The sequence below is a fragment of the Lissotriton helveticus genome, chromosome 3_1 (assembly GCF_964261635.1).
Source record: "Lissotriton helveticus chromosome 3_1, aLisHel1.1, whole genome shotgun sequence".
NCBI lineage: Eukaryota > Metazoa > Chordata > Amphibia > Caudata > Salamandridae > Lissotriton > Lissotriton helveticus.
Genome location: NC_136061.1, coordinates 194,383,306 through 194,405,841, shown reverse-complemented (window position 1 = coordinate 194,405,841; position 22,536 = coordinate 194,383,306).

The following is a 22,536-nucleotide window of genomic DNA, read 5'->3' as shown; positions in this document are numbered from 1 at the left end:
CTCTTTATAACTCAGTGTGCCTGCTTTTACATGTCTACATCCCTGTCCCTCTCTGCTTCAACTCTCTTGCTACATTATGACTCTACGCACCTCACTGCTGTTTCTCTCTCATATCACCGCTATCTACTTAACCTCTCTCACAAATTCATCTCTTTTTATCCCCACCTGTCTTGACCTCATCTCTCTACACCTCACTCTCTCAACCCTATGTTGCATAACCACCCTACCTCACCTCTTGCTCCACCTAATTTCTCTACCTCACATCTCCGCTCACTCATTTCTCTTTATCCTACCTCTCATTCTCTCGCTCTCTCTCAGCCTTCTGCTACATCACCACTCTACCTCATCTCTCACTCTACCTAGTTCATCTGCCTCTACATGTCTTTAACTATTGAACCTTTCAATTTACCTCACAATATGTCTGTTACTCCACTTCCTTACATTCCCTCGCTCTCTTCCTACCTGTGTGCCACATCTAAACTCTAATAATAGCTTCCTCGGTTCTCGCTACCTTTTTCTCTGCATCGTTTTCTCTATCAGCCTTTGCTCTCCCTCTCTCACCTCTCTGTGCCCCTCTATCTCTGTTTCGACTCACTCACTCACTCACTCTCTCTACCTCACCTCTCTCTCTCTACCCCTTTCTCTTTATACTTTTCTCTTCTACGCCTCTCTTACTCTGCCCCTCTCCTATCTTACCTCCACTCTCTCTCTCTACCTCTGTAGCAGCCTCACTTCTGTTTCTCAACTTCACACCTAGCTCCCTACTTCACCTCTTTTCTCGCTACTCAGCTCTTTTTCTGTTCTTTGCCAGTCCCTCACCCATTCTCTCTGCCTCATTAGTGCCTTTACTAGGGGTGGATGGTATTTTCGGAGTTTGATTCCGCAGAATCATGCGGAATTACCTTAAAATTCTGCTAGATTCCATGGGATTCCGCGACAAGCAGAAATGGGCAGTTTGCACTTTTTTCATAGCACAAAATGAACCCTTGTGTCCAAAAATGGATGCGAGAAGGCATTTTGCACTGTGAAAATAGCGCAGCCAAATACTAGTTGGTGCCCTTGCATTCTCAGCAGTGATGAAAAGTTTTTATCCCAGCAGAGAATGTAAAGGTGCTGAGTGGCTGGTATTCAGTGGTTTAAAAAGCGTAGAAACCACTGCATATATCACTCAATCAATTAATCAAGCTCCCCCTGCTTCAAGCAGAAGTGTCCTGGCGCTCCACCAGATTGTAAAGGCTAACCGGATTAACATAGAAGCTAAAGACTGTCAAATAACCAGGTTTGGAGCTGTTTTTGAATGTTGTCACAGACTCAACCCCCCACAAGTTAGGAGGGAGACTGTTCCATAGTTTAGCAGTGAGAGCAGTAAAGGTGCTGCCTCCACGGAGAGACTTCAAGAATTCAGGGATCCTTAGGAAAGCGGCTGTGGTTTGATCTGAGTACCCTTTCTTGAGTGTAAGGAGTCAGTCTGTTTTTAGAGGTAACAGGAGGCCTCCCAGTGTAAAGCTCTGAAGGCCAGAATCAGTGCCTTAAATGTAATGCACTGTTCAACTAGGAGCCAGTGCAGATGTCTTAGATGGGTATTTAACGGAATTTAATTTTAGTCAATTTCCCTCCATCCAGGCCATGACTCCTCTGAGACACTCTTTAAAAATTAAAGAAAGCTGCCTTTTGTCTTGGAAGGAGAAAAGCAAACTGGGTGTCATCTGCATACAACACTACCTTAACACCCCAGGATTCAATGAGATCCGCTAAGGGGAAAAGGTATGAATTAAAGAAGAGCGGGCTCAGGGCAGAATTCTGCAGCACACCACATTCCAATGGTTTAGGTGAAGAAAAATATAGGTGGAGATACACCCTTTGGGATCTGTCCTCTAGGAAGGATGTGACCCACAAAAGTGCCTTGCCCTCAATGCCCAGACTGCTGAGTCTGTTCAACAGAATGGTTCTATTCTATTCTATTCACTTGATTTATACAGCGCATGGCTACCCGACAACGGGCTTCCCCGTGCTATGAAAAACTGCTGGAGTGAGGGTAATTAAACATATTAAAAGAGTTAGGGAAGCAAGTACGTTTTTAGTTTCTTTCTAAAACTCATAACATTGTTGTCCATTCCCAGGCTGATCAGCATAGAATTTCAGAGTCTAGGTGCCAGGGAAGCAAAGGAGCAACCTCCACTTCTAGCTCTCTTAACTCTGGAACAGCAAGAAGCTGACGATTGTTGGACCTGAGATCCCTGTTGGTCCGGCGGGAAGTGACCAGCTGATGGAGAACACGAGCGTCCACTTCATGTTTTGCCTGATCTGTGATACATAATTCCTCAAATTGTACTCTACAGCTCATAGGCAGCCACTGTAGATTTTTAGCTCTGCATAGGCTTACACTGTTTCAGGGATACAATATTGGAGGGGCAGCATTTTGGATGGCTTGAAGTTTGTTGATAACTGACAGAGGGCTGCCCAGGTACAGTGAGTTCCCATAATCAATGCTCAAGTGGATCAACCCTTGGATCATAATTCTTCTTGACTCTATTAGGAGCGATTTCAGAGTTTTCCTTAGAGCTCGCAAAAGACCAAAGCAGCTGCTAGCCACCCTCTTCACTTGGGATACCATGGAGAGGTATTTATCCAACGTAATCCCTAGGCTCTTGACTTCCCTCCTGGGGGGTGGACGTTCTCCCAAGGAATGAGGCCAGCTTATCTGGTCCTAGAGTGTTGTGTTGTTGCCATCCACCAAGGCCTCTGTTGGTGGGTGATACAGTATTGAATGTAGCCAACAGATCAAAAAGCAACACCATGACTGGTGTTCTTTTGTCTAGATTCTTCCTGACAAACTCTGTCACTTTGAGAAGAGCCGTCTCCATGCTAATACTAAAACCTGTGCGGAAGCCCGACTGAGAATTGTGGAGAACAGAATTGGCCTCCACAAAGGTGGACTGTTGTTTGTTGACCAATGTCTTCTTTTTCTTTTTTTTTAAACAGCATGGGAAATAGAATCGAATCATAAGTGTAATAGGGTTTACAAAAAAGAGAGCAGAGCAGAAAGAGGGAAAAGCAGATTAAACATCAAAGCAAATAATTGATTTTCCAAAGCAGAATCAATCGAGTTACAAAGCAAAAGTAGCAGGTACATACAATACAGAAACCAGATCTTAAATAAAAGTACCCCAGATTTTATCCAATTTCATTAGTGAGCGTACTCCTCTTATTTTAGCTAATGAGGACTCCATACCGTATGTTTCTTTCACCAAGGACCACCATTCCATAATGTGTGGTGGATTCCGTGATATCCACACCCGAGCAATAGTCAATTTAGCACATGCAAGTAGGATAGTTATAAGATCTTCCTGTGGGCTGCTCTGGGACTGTGCACCTAACAATACAATTGCTGCATTGACAGGCTTAGGTCAAGCAAGTTTTTTATTCAGAACCTGCGCTACTCCCAACCAAAAGTCAGCCAGTTCCGGGCGTGAGAATAGCATATGTTCTAAGTCGGCTGCTATTAGATCACATTTGGGGCACTTAGAGCGATCGCTGGTTGGGCTATTTAAGGACCATTTTGATATTTTTTCTGGGGTGTAGTACAAAAAGCATACTGTTTAATATTGTTGTAATCTGAAACTTGAAGACTGTACTGACCTATTGATACCGCCAAGTGCGGCAGAAATCTGATTAACGGTTATGTTTGTGCCCAATCTCATACTCCATTTCTCGGCCAGCTTCGCACAGTCATCAGCCTTATAGGTGCCCCCTACATTATTTTGAATGTACATTATTTTGAATTGCCGATGTTAGTGGGTAGCAACATCTTGTGGTGCCCTATGCGCTGTACAGTGTAGCCCTTTCTTTCCTTTGCCCCACCACTTTAGCACTAAAAATGTGCTTTTCTTGCCTGATTACATCTCAACTCTTCTTCATTGCCCTATTCTCTTTACCTTTCACTCTATATTTTTTTTCTCTCTCTGTTTCTACATCTCTTATTACCTGTTGGAAATTTGCCCTTCCTGCAGGGGCAATCCGGATTTTTTTTGTGGCTATTGAACCCTATTTTTGTTAGCTGTAAAACTCTGTGCGTTTCACCCTAAATGTTTGTGCTCTCCCCTTTAAACAAGCTAAAATTGGTATAATCCTGATTGGCACATTGACTTACTAGTAAGTTCACAATATATGCTACTTCCTGTACTCAAGACCTATCAATTAAATCCTACCCATGGGCTGCAGCACACAATGTGTCACCCACCACAGTAGCACTGAAAAACATGTCCCCAGGCCTGCCACTGCCACCTAGCTGGGCAGCTATACAACAGCCAATCCTACACGGCAAAAATAACCCTTTTGCAAGGTATTTAAATGTATATTTGTTGTTTTTAAGTTCCCTAGTAGTGAAACAACCTCTAAAGATGTTTTTCACTTGGGCAAGCTAGCTTTTCCATTAGATTACACTGGTTCATTCTATGACATTTACTAAGTGCTCAATTCAGTTTGGGAATAGCTGGAAAATATTTCAAGGACTAATTTTCATAGTAATTAAAAAATACAACTTAATAGTCAAGTCGGATTTTATATTACTATTTTCCTTCCTAAAACCAGAAGGCTTTCCTGCCAGTATTTTTCTGTCACCTGTTTCCTGTTGGCTCCTCTGTGGTGAGATGTGCATTGTTCCCAGACAGTGTACAAATGGTTCTGGGTGTGGGGAAGACGCCTCTTCCCTTGACATGATCACCCGGAAGCTTTGAAGCGCTGGAGCTTCAAAGGATGCCTGCCCTGTCAAGGGCAGATAAAGCACATACCTCGACCTGCCCTTTCTTTTGTCTATCCAGTCAGGCTAGCTCTAAACCCATAGGGAGGGTGAGGCACTGAACAGAACTTGCATAGGGCGTGAACCCTACTGACCTCTACTCACAATAGTCTTGCACCTGTGAAGAATCAGAAGAAGGATTACTCTGCTGTCTGAAGAACATGAAGGAAGACTGGATCTGCCTGCCTTCTACCCAGGACCCCAGAAGGGACCCCCAAAGGGTCAGTTATCTGACTTCCAGTTTGAGCTACAGGAACAAAACAAGCTTCCAGAGGCTCCTCTCCCTGCAGCTGCCCTGCTGACCAGTTTAAACTGTACCTGCTCTAGACCCTGCTAACAGACTCTGTTGAAATGAGTCCTAACCCTCTAGTGGTGCCCCCCCAAGTCCTGGACCCTTGGCTGCTGTTAGAATGTACTCCTCCTGTCCTTAAACTGCAATAAGAGGGACTTAGAAGCTTTTTGCAAACTTTCTGCCGGGAGAACTGGTAGCGATCAGAGTTGCGTCAAAGGGGCCGTTATCGACATTGAATTACCAGTCGGCCTCAACTTTTCAGTCTGCCCCACTGAAGGAGATTCAACTTCCAGAAGGCTTTCTAAGCCTAAATGTAGAGGGCTTTACTGGGATCCATGCTGAGCAGCATCCAATTGAGGTTGAGGCCTTCCGGGGAACAGATTTTGACTGCTTGGACCTTTACTGTCTTCTTTAATGACCATACTGGGATTCTGCTCTTCAAAAGACCACCATCATCGAGCCCCATTTTGGATCCAGCTTGCAGTTTGCCCCACCACCGTCTCATCCGCATCCAATGTTTCTCCATGAATGTTTTATGTCTGAAGGTATACTGTGGTCTCTGTATCGGACCGGCAATCCATCACAGCCAGTCTTAACTTGTTACTTTGTCCCGGTCATGCATGACCAGAAACCCACGGTGTGTGCTTTGTTCTTTTTGGTGCTATTCTTTAATTCAAAAGTAAAACAATTATATCTTCGGTTCTACTTATTGGATTTTTGGCATTTTGGTGATATATTTATTAAAATATTCTCAATTTTTCTAAATTGATTTGGGGTTTTTCTTGTGTAATGTGTTCTCTTTATTACTGTTTGAATGCTGCATAAATACTTTACACATTACCTCTAAGTTAAGCTGGACGGCTTTGGGCCAAGCTACCAGAGGGTCAAGTTATATAGTGACTTCAGTAGTTCGCACTGACAAGAACTGTGGTTATTATTTGAAGTGAGTTATCATCCTTTTGAACTCATACTCCAGTTACTTACTGTACCTACTCTATCACAACTCTCTCTACCTCCCATATTTCTTCTCCACTTCTCTTTAAAAACACCTACCTATACTTCACCTCTCCCTACTTTTCTTACTACCTCACCTCTTTATAACTCAGTGTGCCTGCTTTTACATGTCTACATCCCTGTCCCTCTCTGCTTCAACTCTCTTGCTACATTATGACTCTACGCACCTCACTGCTGTTTCTCTCTCATATCACCGCTATCTACTTAACCTCTCTCACAAATTCATCTCTTTTTATCCCCACCTGTCTTGACCTCATCTCTCTACACCTCACTCTCTCAACCCTATGTTGCATAACCACCCTACCTCACCTCTTGCTCCACCTAATTTCTCTACCTCACATCTCCGCTCACTCATTTCTCTTTATCCTACCTCTCATTCTCTCGCTCTCTCTCAGCCTTCTGCTACATCACCACTCTACCTCATCTCTCACTCTACCTAGTTCATCTGCCTCTACATGTCTTTAACTATTGAACCTTTCAATTTACCTCACAATATGTCTGTTACTCCACTTCCTTACATTCCCTCGCTCTCTTCCTACCTGTGTGCCACATCTAAACTCTAATAATAGCTTCCTCGGTTCTCGCTACCTTTTTCTCTGCATCGTTTTCTCTATCAGCCTTTGCTCTCCCTCTCTCACCTCTCTGTGCCCCTCTATCTCTGTTTCGACTCACTCACTCACTCACTCTCTCTACCTCACCTCTCTCTCTCTACCCCTTTCTCTTTATACTTTTCTCTTCTACGCCTCTCTTACTCTGCCCCTCTCCTATCTTACCTCCACTCTCTCTCTCTACCTCTGTAGCAGCCTCACTTCTGTTTCTCAACTTCACACCTAGCTCCCTACTTCACCTCTTTTCTCGCTACTCAGCTCTTTTTCTGTTCTTTGCCAGTCCCTCACCCATTCTCTCTGCCTCATTAGTGCCTTTACTAGGGGTGGATGGTATTTTCGGAGTTTGATTCCGCAGAATCATGCGGAATTACCTTAAAATTCTGCTAGATTCCATGGGATTCCGCGACAAGCAGAAATGGGCAGTTTGCACTTTTTTCATAGCACAAAATGAACCCTTGTGTCCAAAAATGGATGCGAGAAGGCATTTTGCACTGTGAAAATAGCGCAGCCAAATACTAGTTGGTGCCCTTGCATTCTCAGCAGTGATGAAAAGTTTTTATCCCAGCAGAGAATGTAAAGGTGCTGAGTGGCTGGTATTCAGTGGTTTAAAAAGCGTAGAAACCACTGCATATATCACTCAATCAATTAATCAAGCTCCCCCTGCTTCAAGCAGAAGTGTCCTGGCGCTCCACCAGATTGTAAAGGCTAACCGGATTAACATAGAAGCTAAAGACTGTCAAATAACCAGGTTTGGAGCTGTTTTTGAATGTTGTCAGAGACTCAACCCCCCACAAGTTAGGAGGGAGACTGTTCCATAGTTTAGCAGTGAGAGCAGTAAAGGTGCTGCCTCCACGGAGAGACTTCAAGAATTCAGGGATCCTTAGGAAAGCGGCTGTGGTTTGATCTGAGTACCCTTTCTTGAGTGTAAGGAGTCAGTCTGTTTTTAGAGGTAACAGGAGGCCTCCCAGTGTAAAGCTCTGAAGGCCAGAATCAGTGCCTTAAATGTAATGCACTGTTCAACTAGGAGCCAGTGCAGATGTCTTAGATGGGTATTTAACGGAATTTAATTTTAGTCAATTTCCCTCCATCCAGGCCATGACTCCTCTGAGACACTCTTTAAAAATTAAAGAAAGCTGCCTTTTGTCTTGGAAGGAGAAAAGCAAACTGGGTGTCATCTGCATACAACACTACCTTAACACCCCAGGATTCAATGAGATCCGCTAAGGGGAAAAGGTATGAATTAAAGAAGAGCGGGCTCAGGGCAGAATTCTGCAGCACACCACATTCCAATGGTTTAGGTGAAGAAAAATATAGGTGGAGATACACCCTTTGGGATCTGTCCTCTAGGAAGGATGTGACCCACAAAAGTGCCTTGCCCTCAATGCCCAGACTGCTGAGTCTGTTCAACAGAATGGTTCTATTCTATTCTATTCACTTGATTTATACAGCGCATGGCTACCCGACAACGGGCTTCCCCGTGCTATGAAAAACTGCTGGAGTGAGGGTAATTAAACATATTAAAAGAGTTAGGGAAGCAAGTACGTTTTTAGTTTCTTTCTAAAACTCATAACATTGTTGTCCATTCCCAGGCTGATCAGCATAGAATTTCAGAGTCTAGGTGCCAGGAAAGCAAAGGAGCAACCTCCACTTCTAGCTCTCTTAACTCTGGAACAGCAAGAAGCTGACGATTGTTGGACCTGAGATCCCTGTTGGTCCGGCGGGAAGTGACCAGCTGATGGAGAACACGAGCGTCTACTTCATGTTTTGCCTGATCTGTGATACATAATTCCTCAAATTGTACTCTACAGCTCATAGGCAGCCACTGTAGATTTTTAGCTCTGCATAGGCTTACACTGTTTCAGGGATACAATATTGGAGGGGCAGCATTTTGGATGGCTTGAAGTTTGTTGATAACTGACAGAGGGCTGCCCAGGTACAGTGAGTTCCCATAATCAATGCTCAAGTGGATCAACCCTTGGATCATAATTCTTCTTGACTCTATTAGGAGCGATTTCAGAGTTTTCCTTAGAGCTCGCAAAAGACCAAAGCAGCTGCTAGCCACCCTCTTCACTTGGGATACCATGGAGAGGTATTTATCCAACGTAATCCCTAGGCTCTTGACTTCCCTCCTGGGGGGTGGACGTTCTCCCAAGGAATGAGGCCAGCTTATCTGGTCCTAGAGTGTTGTGTTGTTGCCATCCACCAAGGCCTCTGTTGGTGGGTGATACAGTATTGAATGTAGCCAACAGATCAAAAAGCAACACCATGACTGGTGTTCTTTTGTCTAGATTCTTCCTGACAAACTCTGTCACTTTGAGAAGAGCCGTCTCCATGCTAATACTAAAACCTGTGCGGAAGCCCGACTGAGAATTGTGGAGAACAGAATTGGCCTCCACAAAGGTGGACTGTTGTTTGTTGACCAATGTCTTCTTTTTCTTTTTTTTTAAACAGCATGGGAAATAGAATCGAATCATAAGTGTAATAGGGTTTACAAAAAAGAGAGCAGAGCAGAAAGAGGGAAAAGCAGATTAAACATCAAAGCAAATAATTGATTTTCCAAAGCAGAATCAATCGAGTTACAAAGCAAAAGTAGCAGGTACATACAATACAGAAACCAGATCTTAAATAAAAGTACCCCAGATTTTATCCAATTTCATTAGTGAGCGTACTCCTCTTATTTTAGCTAATGAGGACTCCATACCGTATGTTTCTTTCACCAAGGACCACCATTCCATAATGTGTGGTGGATTCCGTGATATCCACACCCGAGCAATAGTCAATTTAGCACATGCAAGTAGGATAGTTATAAGATCTTCCTGTGGGCTGCTCTGGGACTGTGCACCTAACAATACAATTGCTGCATTGACAGGCTTAGGTCAAGCAAGTTTTTTATTCAGAACCTGCGCTACTCCCAACCAAAAGTCAGCCAGTTCCGGGCGTGAGAATAGCATATGTTCTAAGTCGGCTGCTATTAGATCACATTTGGGGCACTTAGAGCGATCGCTGGTTGGGCTATTTAAGGACCATTTTGATATTTTTTCTGGGGTGTAGTACAAAAAGCATACTGTTTAATATTGTTGTAATCTGAAACTTGAAGACTGTACTGACCTATTGATACCGCCAAGTGCGGCAGAAATCTGATTAACGGTTATGTTTGTGCCCAATCTCATACTCCATTTCTCGGCCAGCTTCGCACAGTCATCAGCCTTATAGGAATTGAGACATCTATAGCCCTCGCTAATTATTGATTTAATCTTAGCAGAGTAAAAACAATTCCAGATATCTGAGTCTGAAATATTTCTCAGATTCATACTACATATGAGATAATCACGAATTTGTAAGTATTTAAACCGCAAGGGTTCAGCCAATTTATAGAGAATCTTTAATGTCTCAAAATCCGTAAAGCCATTATTACCATAAAGGTCCCCCAGGGTTTTTATTCCAGAAATAGCCCAAATATTGCAGGCCCCATCGTGAAAGATTCCAGGAAGTCCTGGATTGTCCCACAGGGGAAGTTCAGGATGAAAGAGCGAAGTCTTACATAAAGTGAGAATCGAAAAACCAAATTTGAACACTCTCTCTTACGGTCTTGAATTTGACCCTTTTGAAATAGTTGGGGTCATTCACTTAAGCAAAAACATATCGGAGTCCTCACCCAGCATAAATTTATGAAAATAATATTGATTATTTGGATTGAACAGGCTACGAAGACGACCAAGAAAGGCTGCAAAAAAAATAACCTAAAATCAGGGAAATTAAGCCCCCCTTGCTTTGACAAAAGCTTGAGCAAAGCGATTGACCGACAGGCTTTTTTATATCCCCAGATATAACTGCTAATTACCCCGTCCAATCGTTTGAAAAAAGAATTATTAACGCATAAAGGAATGGACCTAAATAAATAGAGAAATTTAGGAAGTACCTTCATTTTAATTAAATTGATACGACCAATAATACTAAGCGGCACCGTATGCCATTATTTTAATGTAGCCGCTGTTTCCTTAAATAAAGCCTCGTAGTTGAGTACAATTATTTCCTTTATTTTGGGAGAAATGCTATCACCTAGATATGTAGCCGTTCTACATACCCCTTGTACTGGGACCTGGGGTTTATAGTTCATAAATATCTGTGTTTTATTAGTGTTTAATTTGTAACCGGACACTGCCCCATATATGTTGGCCTCCTCGAATATTCCATGTAGAGCTTCTACCACATCTGTGGAGTATATTGCAATATCGTCAGCATAGGCTGTAATTTTTAAAGAGTTCAGGCCGAAATCAAAGGGTGTTATTCGAGATTGGGTCTGTAGAGTGAAAAGAAACGGTTCCATAGAAAGCGCGAACAGCAAGGGTGACAAAGGGCACCCTTGCCGAGTGCCTTGAGATATTATAAAACTAGAAGATATCATCCCTGCGTAGCTAATCTTAGCAGTTGGGTGATCTTATAAGGCTTGTATCCAGTTTAAATATTGACCTTTAAAACCAAGGGCTATCATTGTTGACCAGAGATAGTCCCATCCCACTCGGTCAAAAGTTTTTTCAGCATCCAACAATATCATACCGAGTGGGGTGGAATTTATATCTGCCACATCAAATGCCGTTATAGCCATGTTTAGATGAGCTGTTGTATCTCTGCCAATAACAAATCCATGCTGTTGAGGGGTCACCAGATGCGGGATAAGTTGTACCAGTCGTGTAGCTAAAACTTTGGCAAAAACGTTTGCGTTAGTATTAATGAGTGAGATGGGTCTTTATGACCCACACTCATCAGCTGGCTTGTATTTAAAAAAAAAATACAATCTTTGTCGTATTCCACGAATTAGGGGCTTTCCCACCTACACCAATTGAGCTGATTACCTGGCTAAAAAGTGGAAGTAATGCATCAGTGCAAAGTTTATATAGTTCTAGTGGTAACGTGTCTTCCCCAGCAGCTTTACCCGATGACAAGGTGGCAATTGCGGATCGGATCTCTACCATAGTTATAGTCTCTGTCAATAAATCGAGTCCTTCTATTTCCCTATCCTTTATTATATTAACACCCAAGTACTTTTGTATATTATTCATAGTAGGATAGCTTTCCGGGATATTCAGGGCTCTATAGTAATTGACAAATTGTTCCAATATCTGTACTGGTTGACTATATAACAGATTATTAGGTCCCTTTATTTTCTTAATCAAAGTTATCGTCCCCAACTTTATATGCTAAAATGTTGCCAATTTTATCTCCACTCTCGTATTGAGATAGATGATATTTATGCAGTTTTACACTACTTTTTTCACTAAGTGTAGTTTTCAAAGCAGATTTAAGATTCACCAGTTTATAGCCCAGTTTGACTGTGGTTTTTGTACCCTGACATAGAGCCTCTGCTGATTGGTTCTCTAATGACAGTATATTAGTGATCATCATTTTGGATGCTCTCTTACATTCCAAATTCAGCCTCCAGACAAACTGCTGGGTAAACCCCCTTATACTGGCCACAGGCATCCCATACCACAGTAAGAGGTTCAGAGTTGGTATTTATTTCGATAAACTCTGTCAAATGTTTCTTAAGTTGCAAGATAAACTCTTTATTAGATAATAAATATCTAGGAAACGTGAAAAGCCTTGGGCCCTTCCTTTTTTGTGAAATATTGAAGGAGAGAGTGATCGGATTGTGGTCAGAAGTGACCCGTGGGCGTATCTCCATAATGCTAGTTGCTATGATCTCGTCAGAAGACCAAGCCATATCAATACATGTATATAAGTTATATGGTGCAGAGTAGTAAGTATACCCTGCTACATTAGGGTGTATTGCATGCCACACATCCTTTAAATTATGTATGTGTTCCAATTCTGTAATAGCGGCTCGTGACCTACGCATCCTTTGAAAACCTCCACGTCTAGTGGTATCTATGTCATAATTCATTATGCAAATAAAGTCCCCCATGATTATATGCTCTCCTTCCCATTTCAACAATTCAATGTTCAGCTGGTCAATAATAGAAGGGTCATCTGTATTCGGACCATATATAACACAAAAAACATAATTACAGTTTTCCAAAAGCAATTGAGCAATAGCCCATCTTCCCCCATTATCTACGGCAGTTTTAACTACTTCTACTCTGAACTGTTTCTGTTTCAAAATAGCAACACCTCGTATTGAAACATTCAGCGCTGAGCACACTATTACGTCATAGCCTAATTGTCCAAATAGCTTTCGATCTTTATGGGCGATATGAGTCTCTGATAATAAAGCTAATTGAGGGTTGTACATTTTCAATTCCTCATGAACTAGTCATCTCTTATTTCTGCTATTGAGACCTGCTACATTCCAGGCCAAACATTTCAGTCGATGCATCTCATTAGTGAATTATCCCCTTCCATACTAGCTGTGCAACTAGCTGTACAGCTAACTGTCTCCCTATTACCAGATTTTACAGACCTCATTCTGATGCTGTTAGTTTTAAAACATTTTACCCCCCTTATGAGTCAGCCCCGCCTGCACCAATCCACCCCATACCCCACCCCTATGTTCCTTTGGGGAGGATACCCCTCTATACCCTGCTGCCGCTGGCTGGGCAGCCCTGCAGAGTAGCAGGATCGGAGGTCACCCATGCACATCTACACTGGTGCAGAAAAAAGAAAAAAGAGAAATTCTACATCATGAAGATTGCCTAAAAAAAATTCGATTATAGTTTATTATAGGCCTAACCTAGGAGTCCCAAAGCAGTAAGTAGAAAGGGAAAACAAAAGGAAGAAAAAACGATAAAAAGAAAGGATTAGAACAGAATAGATCTCATTCAGTAAGCCCTTCGTAAAGCACATGTATAGGCATTAAGTTGACAGATAATTAATCTCTAGCAGATTAAGCAGACATCTTTCTCCCCCGACCGTATCTGTAAGATGTTAATTTAGAGAGAACTTGCTCTGCTTCCTTGTCATCCATAAAAAAATATGTACGACCACCATTATTACTTTTAAACGAGCGGGTTCTTGGAGGAAAGCTTGCCCACCCAGAGATTTAAACGGGTCTATAAGCTGGCGCAACTTCCAGCGTCTTTCCATCGTTGCCTTACTTAAATTAGATCGTACAAAAAAAGGAGACAAATTCTATTGAAACAGGGGAGTTAGGTCTAGCTTTCAATGAGACCGCCTGTCTCAATAAGAAATTCCCATCTCCAGTGAAGAATTTTGCATTTTGCCATTGTCTTCCCTCAACTGCAGAAAGTGTTGTTGTACTTCTTGTCAGTGATCAGTCAATGCCTGAAATATCAGGCTGAGTGAGGGATGAGTGTCTCCTAAATCATCAGGAGTAGTAGCACTGGCAGTACTGGTAGTACTGATGGTACTAATTGTAGGCGGGGTTGTAAGCGGGGTAGTCACTTGAGTTGCATCGAGGCTTGAAATGTGTTTTTTTGCTCCTGGAGCAGCCACTGGAGCGGACCCTAGTATAGTTGCTGCTGTTACTGCTGTGACTGCTGTTACTGCTGTCATAGACGTAGATGCGGCTACAGACTGGTTCCCCTCTAACAGAGCCGGTTTTATGCCTGCATACATGGTGGATAGAGGAGGTATGATAAAGCCAGGTAAAGGGCGGTCTTTCAAATAATCTCCCTCCATAGGACTATTACCAGAGAGGCGCAATGCCATATTCTTAACCCCGCCTTTAGCTTGAATCCACTTCCGAAGAGGGCTTTTGTCAGCAATGAGTTTCCCTCGTAATGTTGAGGTAGAAATGGAAGTGTTAGCAACATTAGGGTTCTTCCCTTTCTTTAATTTGTTCTTTGCTTTGGTCTTCCCCTTCTTGCAGCCAGAAGATCCAGCCGTGTCCACCGGGGAACTACCTGAGTCTTCCACTTCTTCCGTAAAGTCCTCATAACCAGGGTATACAGGTTGGTGTGGGACAAGTGATCCTTTACCCCCGTGATTAATTGATTATTCCTAAGGAGACTGAATGGATCAGCACTCTTCCTCCCCTCGTTGATTGATTGTAAAGTCCTCATAGTCATCATTAGAATATGTCTCACCCCCTTCAACAGCAGCATCACTAGTAGCATTAATCATCTCATCTATAGCCAATGGTGCATTCTCTGCCGTTAGACGTACTCCAAAAATGTCCCCTCAGGCTCAGCAGAAGATAACATAGAGGGAAGCCCCGGGTTTAGCATGTTTTATGTCTCTGTCAAATCTATTTCCAAAGGAGATTCAGATGGTAAATTAACTGGGACACCTGGCTCGTCTAGTGGTTTATCTAATATCTCTGTATATTTTTATGACAGTGAGGTGGTTCTTAAGTCAATAATATTAGTTTTTTCCATATTTCCGGGTTCGTGCTGGCCCCTCAGATTTACATCCCCAGACTTGATTATTTTATCCCCTGCGGCATGCTTCGGAATGTTAGACACTTCCAACTGCTTAGCTGAGGAGGAGCTAGGGTTAGGACAATTACTCGTGGACTGGACAAGACTGGCAACATTGTTGCAGATCTTCACAGGGGTAACAGCTGTATCATCCAGGTTTTTGTTAGCGGCAACACTGTTTCCTGCATTAAGCTGTCATTGTGGGGGGAGGTGTGGATGTGATATACATGGGAGCATTAGATGGTCGATAAGTAGGGTTGTGACATGATCAGGCCACGTGCGACTCAAACATGGGTGGCTAACAGGATATACATACTGGGGATGATAATGCTTTGCCGAACAATGACGAGTTCTAAAGATACTGTTGTTTTTTATTATTTCTTTGATTGATGAGGAACAGATTGGATATAGGCAGAGAGTCGAATAGATTTGCCATGGGAAGCATTGAATTATATTTGTTATGTATTGAAATGAGGAACAGCGGAAGAATGTGCACTGATGCACTTGTTCTCTAATTCACAGCCTTGATGATGTCTAAATTGGACAAAACGCATTGGCTGGATTAGTTTTTGTGATGTTTTCTGGATGCAATAATGGGTCAATGAAATAAACATCTAATTGGAAATACATAAAGACTAGCTATGGACTGTCTTTGAATTGGATTATCAAATAAATTATTATCAAGCACCTTGCTTATGAAGATCAATAATTTGTGAGCTCCTTTTTGTATACATAGGGTGTAGTTTGATTGTAAGTGGCCCAGTGGTGGAGTGGCCCACAGAAAGTAGAGCGTGGCTGGAGCACAGTGATAAATTACCAGTATTGCACACCAGTGTGCACATCGTTGAGCCCTCACCGCCAGAGAGTTATATGATCTTTTCACATATAGCTTGCCCATGTGAAAAAACACATTGCTGGAGTTGCATGTGTTGTCAGACCTACTCCAGCAATGCACCAATTTTGCACCTACAGACATGTCAGGAATACTGACATATCTTTAAATCTTTGTAACTTGCGTATAGTAAATACAGCGCATCCATGGTGTTGCAAGGATGGCGCTATGAAGAGTGTTGCATTGCTGTTTTCACCCAGCGATGCAACACTTTTGATAAATAAGGCCCCAGATGTTAAGGCGATATTCCAGATCTTATAAAGCAGAGGTTTGAGATGGTGCACTATATGTCTGAAGTTATGCGGGGGGAAACATCATCCGGGGCACCAGACTTGCATTTTAGTCACTCGTTTAAGGAGCAGTGCTCAGAAAAAGGGGCAAACTCATAAAAAATGGTTTGCAACAGGAGGAAGCACTAGAGATGGTTTCAGTCTTCCCCGTATCTGCTGGGCAAGTGTCTGAAGCCTCCTTTAGAGATTTCAGGAAGGAGAAGTATACGTTTTGGATCTTTTCATTAAAGGAGACAGGCAACGTTTTGCAGAGTTCGACAGAGGGGATGATGGCAGTCTTGGTCCCTTGAGGGGAAACAAAGGAGCTCACTATTTTAAACACCTTTTTGGAGGAATTAGCTGCTGGGGTAATCTGAAGTGCAAAATATTCCTTCATGGCAGTGCATGTGTTTCTGCAGCAGCTCCTGAGCACCGCCTTCCAGAGAGACTTAGCATTGAGATCATAGTATTTTCTTCAATTGCATTCTAATTGTTTACACAGACATTTCTCTGTTCTTAAGTCCTGAGAGAACTAAGGCACGGATGGCCTCAATCTATTTGCAACATACTTCTTTAAAGGAGCAAGGTAGTCTAATGAGTTAGATATCCAACTATTGAACAACAAAATGTTTGGCTCAACTGCTCCATGCAGAGCAGGAGGAGAAAACTGAGGGACTGAGTCAGCGACTCCTCCGACACATTCTGCCACTTTCTTTTTATTGTCTGGGTGGGGGCGTGCCTTATTGGGTAGGAGGGACCCTGGAATGCCAATGGAATGCTGAAGTGGTCGGACCTGCAGGTTAGGGATATTAGTAAAAATCGTGTTGAGCATATGGATCGCCCGATGGGTAGGGGATTGGACATGTTGGATTAAGTTAAGACCAGCCAAAGTATGAAGGACTTGGGTAGCTAAGGAGGAGGTGGGATCATCAACGTGGACATTGAAATCACCCAAGATAGTTAGATTGGCGTAATGGAGCGAATAGTGTACTGTGATGTCAAATAGGCTTCAGAAGTAGCAGCTGAGGCAGTCAGGGGGTCTGTACACCTGGAGGCCAGAGAAAGATAAAGAAGGAGTTTTTTTTTTTAAACAGAAGACAAGGCCTTCAGTGTTTCTGTGTTGGCTCAGTTTGGGTATCGATGCTTCAAAAGAACTCTTGAGTATAATAGCCACCCCACTCCCAGCCCTATTCCCGCCTCGGTTTTCTGCCAACATGCGGTAGCCTGGTGGAATACCAAGGCAAAATCAGGTTTAGAGCAGTTCTTCAACCATGTTTCTGTTAAAAAGCACAGACTCCCAGGAGTTATCAGCTAGAAGGAGGGAGCGTTTTGAAGAATGCTTGGGAAGGGACCCACAGTTGATGAGGTAAGCAATATAGCCAACTGTGGTATACTCAGAGACAGGACCAGTCCTTACAAACTCTGCAGTGAATAAAAGTTAATCCCTGCTAAGTATACAAGGACTCAGAGTGGTAAGCAGTGGTGTCTAAACTGTAGAAACCACTGCATAATTTAATTCTGTAGGTGGAGTGGCAGAATTTTAATTAATCAGTAATTCCACATTCCAAGAGTAACACAGAATTACCAAAAGTCCCCCATTCCACCAACGGAATGGAAACCTCAGCCCAGGCCTAGTCTCTAGCTGACTGCAGTGAGCCCCACTCACAGCCCTCGCTACCCTGCGTCTCTCTATACTTTTCTCATTACCTCACCTCTATTTCTCTCTGCCCCAACATCTCTCTAACTCACCATCCTTTCCTCCTTACTTCACTCTCTAACTGACCCCTAGTTGTACCCCACCATTCTCTAAATCTCAAAATGTATTTATTGCTATGTCTATCACACTAACACTTTATGTATGTAAATGTCTTGGTACTTATAGAGCGCACTGTCACCAGACGGTCACCTTGCGGTGTCGCCTATTCGGCTTCCTGGCACTGATACTCATACCGCTGTGGAACCCCCCCTGGCTTTCCCTGTGAAGTGTCCACTCCTGGGCACCCCCAGGGTGAAGCCAGGCATCCTTAGCGCTGTTGGGGGCCGGTGCGGAGGCTAAGCAAGCTATTGCCCAGAGTTGCAGCGTGGGGCCCGTGATTAGAATAGGCACCGAGGCGAGAATTAACAGGTCCGAGGAAATTGAGCCCGAGACCTCGCTGAGGCAGGAATCGAACCCTGGTCCCTGGCCAGAACTCTGCATCAGGGTCTGCTACTCTAACCATTGAGACACACTCCTCATCTCCCTAACTCTCTCTTTCTACTTGCCCTTTTCTGTTTCTACATTTCTGTATATTTAATTCAGACAACTAGATCTTTCTCTCTTTATCCATTGTCTCTACCAACCTCATCTATCGTTTTAGCTCATTTCCCTTCTTTCTTTATTCTCTCATTGTACCATTGTCTGTAGCTCTGTCCTTCTCCTCCTTCTCACTTGCTCACATTTCTCCTATTCAACAGTGCCATATGAAAATGTCTACTCAGAAAAGGGTCCACACACACGAGGATGGGGCAATGCATGGAAAGAGATTTAATAGGAAAAATATCAAATTTCACCCAAAGGAATGGTGTAAATCATTGGAGCAATACCTTCATGTTCACAATTGCAGTACGAATACCAGTTGTGAATGGGGTTTGTTTGCTTGTGGTTACAAATATCAGCTAATTAAAGCTACAATTTCAAGTGCTATGTCCTACTTTAATATTATGCACTGCTTCACTAAACATCATGTGAAACTGTGACCTAATTAAGTGCCACCGGGATATTTCACAACATACTCAAATAAAGGTGCCTAAAGGGTATTTTGGAAGACCACATGGCATATTCACAGGGGTTTATCTTCAGAGGGTTGTTTGGGGTGTGAACCCCCTCCAAATAGATGCATTAGTGGCTTAGTAGTTGGGTGTGGAGGCCCTAAGTCGGGTCTGCTATGTCTGTGTCTGTCTTTCTTGTTATGAACTATGAATGGAAAACAAAACAGTGACCTTTGATGCAAGAGAGAGAGAGAGAGAAAGAGAGAGAAATATACCTATATAGTGTTCAAGTTCAAATAACTTTATTCGATTGTTAGTTTTACAATCATAAAAGCACAGTTGATAAACATACAGTTAAAAAAGCAAATGATCCAGTCCGTTTGTGAGACGAGATTATGTAAACATTGTACCTATATAGTGGCTGTTTCAATTGTGAAGCCAGATAATCTAGAATCATTACTGTCTACCCTGTTTGTCCAGATTTTGTGATCCTAGGCAAATATCTTATTTCACAGAGCCTTCTGTTTTCTTTAATATCACATACCAAGCATATGAGGACACTTTTAAATACTTGAATTCAGGATGTGCACTATAAAAGCCCTCTTTATATCAGATTTAATAGACTGTAATTTTGCTCCATCTATTATAAGAATTTAGGCAATGTTAAGGGTTTACCTGAGTACTGACTTGCCTCCATTGTCACTAATGGCATTGTCGTTGGGGAGGGAGGGATAAAGCATAAATGTTTGTTTGAAGGAACGTTTGTCTATCCAGTGATATAATCTGATATACTAAGCGGAAAAACGTACCCATGTTGAAGGAATAATTACAATGCTGGTCAGACTAGCGTCAAACCGGCATCGTGTCTGAATGGAAACCGACCGACTAGTAATCTGTAGTGTCTTCTGACCAATTTGCATGCCATTGGTCATGGGGCAGTTGTAAACATTCATTTTCCCAATGCGGCTTGTGCAGCTAGCGGAAAAGGGCCGCTGCACAACCTGAATTAGTAAAATGGATGTTTACAAACATCCATGCAGCCTTTAAATGGCAGTCCAAAGTCTGCCTGAAACATGCATCGTAATCCATGTGGCAGTGCCTGAGCAGGCACTGCCCTATTGTAGGGGATTACTTTCCACCTGCTGCCTCGATGGGCACCTTCAGCCTGTCATGCCTCTGACCGCTGCATCATAATGCAGGGGTGGGACTGCTTGCAAAGATGTCGGTCTGATCGCAACCGACAGGCTGGCAATTGTGATCCACCCAACATTGTAATTGGCCCCTATGTTGTTACACGATATACAAGCCAAACATTTACAAGGCTCAGCTAGTGCACGGACTCAAGGAGCCAAGCCAGACTCATGGCTCAGGAGTGTACATGAGACCGAAAGTCACTTGATAAAATTATTTGTGAATGTGAAGACTAGAAACATGGAGCTCTGAACACATGCACCAATTTGATAATTCTACCATGAAGACTTTTTGTAGCAGAGATGAAGAAAAGTACATGAAGTGAAAAAAAATTCAAATAATTGATCCTAGGGCAAGGACTCCCGGCCATTGTGTTGTACATGACTGTAGTCCTGATTTCCTAGAGAGAATTACCAGGCCGTGGAAGGATGGGCTGAGGCGTAGCTTCAGCAGGAGTGTCTGTGGTATGACACCTCTCTAATGTAGTCTTGGTGTGGAAGCTGAGGCTAGGGGCCAGAGGTCTGTTATGTCTGTCTTGGTTTTTCTAGTCATTCTCATTTCATTCAGAGGTATTAACTTGTTCATATTTTGGACCAGGATCTTAAATATATATAATGACCTATTTACCCCAAAATAGGTAATCTGCACCCTTAGAAGTACTCCTTGAATTGATGGAAGTGTACTACCTTTTGGAATTCACAAACATTGGCAGTAGTAGGCTTGGAAATCTGTGCCAGCCTCAGTTTTACAGCACACTACTGGCAATTAAACAACCAAAAGGTGATGATATGAATGCTTGCAATTAGTCTAACTGGTGGCAATTGCTACGGGTAGCATTACACCCCATTGTTTTTTCTCCCAATGTACCACTCTGTATAAAGGCCCTCCTAATCCAATTCAGCACCTATTCCTCATGCAAACAGCCCATCCTGAACCTTTGTTATCTTTAGGGGTGGGTGAAATTTTGAATTCCACCGGCGGAATTGGAGGAATTTAGGAATTCTGCGTTAGTCTTGTAACGTGCAATTACCAATAAATTCCGCTGCTCTGATCTGCAGGTGGAATTAATCAGCACTAATATTTCAAAAAGCAGATGAAGCTTGAAAACACACCACTGCTGATCTTCTGCAAGCAGCCTTGTTTCTCGTACACTGATTGGTTCCATCACGTGCATACATTTCGCCCAATGGTCAAAGTCCAGCAAATGATATAAACACAAAAAAGGGACACAGCATCCCTCCCACCCCCAGGAAGTAACTATATTTCTGAACCCTTTCCCTCTTCAAAATCAGATATGATGCACAAAGAAACATCCAAATGTTACAGGACAGTAGGAGCATTGCTGTATTTCCGGTATCAGGTATCCCCTTGGGATCGTGTATCCCCTCCACTTCGGCCGTCTTCGGAGAATGAACTCAGCCCGGGCAGGATCAGACAGAAGCAGTCGATCTCTGCTCGGGCTGAGTGCAGGGATACATGATATAATGGGACACCAGACCGAGCACACGCTATAAATTACTTGACGTTTCGTTTTCTAATGCTGGAGCCACAGCTGCACAAGAGACAGGAAGCAAATAAAAGTAGTTCAAAGAATGAGAGCTTAAATAAATGAAAACTAAATGCAGAGACGGAGTGAAACAATGGAATGGTTATTTTCCAACCAAATCGCAACTGGCACAAAGAAGGAGAGGTGAAATAAATACACGCACGGAGTAGGAGTGAAAGAATGTTCTTTTTTATGTTTTAGGCAAATCCCATCTAGTTCTGTAGTAGTGTGGGGCCCTAGGCCCACGTGGTGGAAGAACTGCGACACATGGACACCAGTGGTACGTGGGTTAGTGAGCCACGAGCACGTGCGCTCGGCTCCTTTTATTGACTGATGTCACGTGCCTCGTGACATCAGTGGTGGGTGGGTGTTTAGTGTAGGCTTACATTGTTAACCCTTAACAGTGTCAGCTAGGACACTACATTCCTCCCAAACTTTAATAAAAATTAAGGAAAGGCACAAAGTCCGAGCCTGTGGGAGGAAGTACATAAATATACAGTAATTACAAATTTACAGTGAGTCTCTTCAGCTGCTTGCTTGATGACGGTGATGGAAATTGCTGCTGAGACTATTTCTTCTTGCTCGACGTCCTGGTTCTCGGTGGGTGTGTTCTTCTTTGCTTGCGTCGTGGACGTGTGGTGGTCAGTCCACGGAGATCTTGCTTTTGAGGATGACGTCATACCGGATGACCAGAAATTAGACTTGGATGTGGTTGTCTTCAGCTGGTCCGTCGGTTTCTTCACTGTATTCAGCTTGGCTTCACTTTTCAAAGGGTGGAGTGTTCGAAGGACATTCTTCTCACTAGGACGCCCCTCTCGCGGGTGTTCTCCTGCCACGAGATA